Genomic DNA, 1,731 nt, shown 5'->3' with positions numbered 1-1,731 from the left:
GGAAGTGGAGGTTTCCCCCTGTGTTAAAAGACCAGGCAGATTTTGGATGTTCTAGTAAAAGCAATACTCAGGCATTGGGGTTTCCCCTCTGCAATGTCATTCTCATGGGCAGGCATCAATTGCAGACTGCTGTTTTTCCAAAAGAAAGTGTTTTGGCATCCAGCTTAGAATGTGTTGGATGCTATCACCAATATTATCCCCTGTGTGATCATTTATCCCAAGTATGTCCTGAGTTCTAGTGCTAAATATTTTCTCACTGTCATGGGCTTCTTACGCAGTTGTTTGTGAATTGTAGCTAGATGTTGTTTCTGTTCATTGCTTTAGACAAATCAAGATCTTGATGGGCAGGAAGAGCATGAATATGAATCATCTCCTCCCAGATCTACAGAGGTAAGTATCTATTAACTGATTCTCAGCATAGCACACATGCTGCTGAATGACTTACTAAATGCAGGACTGGCTTTAAGGGCAGCCCTAGACTACCAGAGACCTCCTGGTAAACTCTGTCCCCATGCTTGCCTGGGGTTGCTACATGACTGCTGTTTCTGGTTGCACGTCTGTCCATTTGATACAATCCCAGATGAGAGGCCATTAATGGGTTACTATTGGTTTAGAGTACACAGGCAATAGAGCTGCATCCTCAAGAGCGAAGGAGGGATGAATCTGAGATGTGAGCAAATAAGATGTTTTCTTCAAAATACTGCTAAACATTTCTAAAGAGAGGCAAGAAATCTTGCATACTGTATTCTTTGCAGTACTCACAAGGTCTTTGAGTACCTTGTGGCAACAACCACAGGAATTATATTTTGTTTCTAGGACTTTCATATGACCATGATGCCGGGAATGACAAGTATCTATGTAAATGAAGATCAAGACAAACACTGCAAACCAGATAACCAAACACAAGCGAAGCCCATGAGGACAAAGAAGCCCAGAAGAGAGCCACCTGTGGTGGAATCCATTTATGAAAACTGTCCTCCCTGTCACTGAAGGAAAAGCACCAAATAGTGTCTGGCACCAGAAATAGCAGACATAATCCTTTTCTTGGACACCAGGGGTCACATGGTTGCAGCTTATGAATAAGAGAGCTTTCTCTTTATGTGTACAGGAAATTCTACGAAGGACAGGACAAAGAGACTTTGGATAGGGAAGGACCTTGTTTGCAGTGTTGTCTTCTAAGATGGGGAAGCGAAATGAGATTCCCCTAGAGTACCTATGCTCTCTGGGAGAGATTGTTTTGCTCTCCTCCTAAACTTAAGTTAATCCATTTTAATAAATAACATCTAAATCCTAGCAGTGATATGATGGTAGACGAGAGCAGCAGAGACTTGGTTGGAGTCCTCATCACTCAGGTGCCTAAGCTTCTCGCAACTGCCTGCAAAGACTAGGATGCATTCTTCGTGTAATTTGGCAGGAGTCTAGACCGTAAATGAGATGAGGTGATACGCTCTAGAAGACTGGAAAGAGAGTGCAATTCCAGCTGCAGAACTTAGCCCTGTGATGAGAACTTCCCCTAGTTCTCAACTGTTCCTTACCTGCAATGGCCTCTCACTCATTCTGTTCTCTCCTCTGTACCTTGGCATTTCAGTTAGGAGGTGGAGTGGTATTCAGGCAGGAGACGCCTCCAGTGAAATTATTTCCTCAGCAGCCGCATCTTGATTCATGTAGGGCTGCTGAGTGGCCACAGTGGCAGGCCGGGGGGGGGCGGGCAAAAGCTCACGGGGGGGCGGA

The sequence above is a fragment of the Buceros rhinoceros genome, unplaced genomic scaffold (genome assembly GCF_000710305.1).
Source record: "Buceros rhinoceros silvestris isolate BGI_N320 unplaced genomic scaffold, ASM71030v1 scaffold11344, whole genome shotgun sequence".
Classification (NCBI taxonomy): Eukaryota; Metazoa; Chordata; class Aves; order Bucerotiformes; family Bucerotidae; genus Buceros; species Buceros rhinoceros.
The sequence above is the reverse complement of the archived record's forward strand: the minus strand, read 5'-3'. Positions refer to the sequence as shown.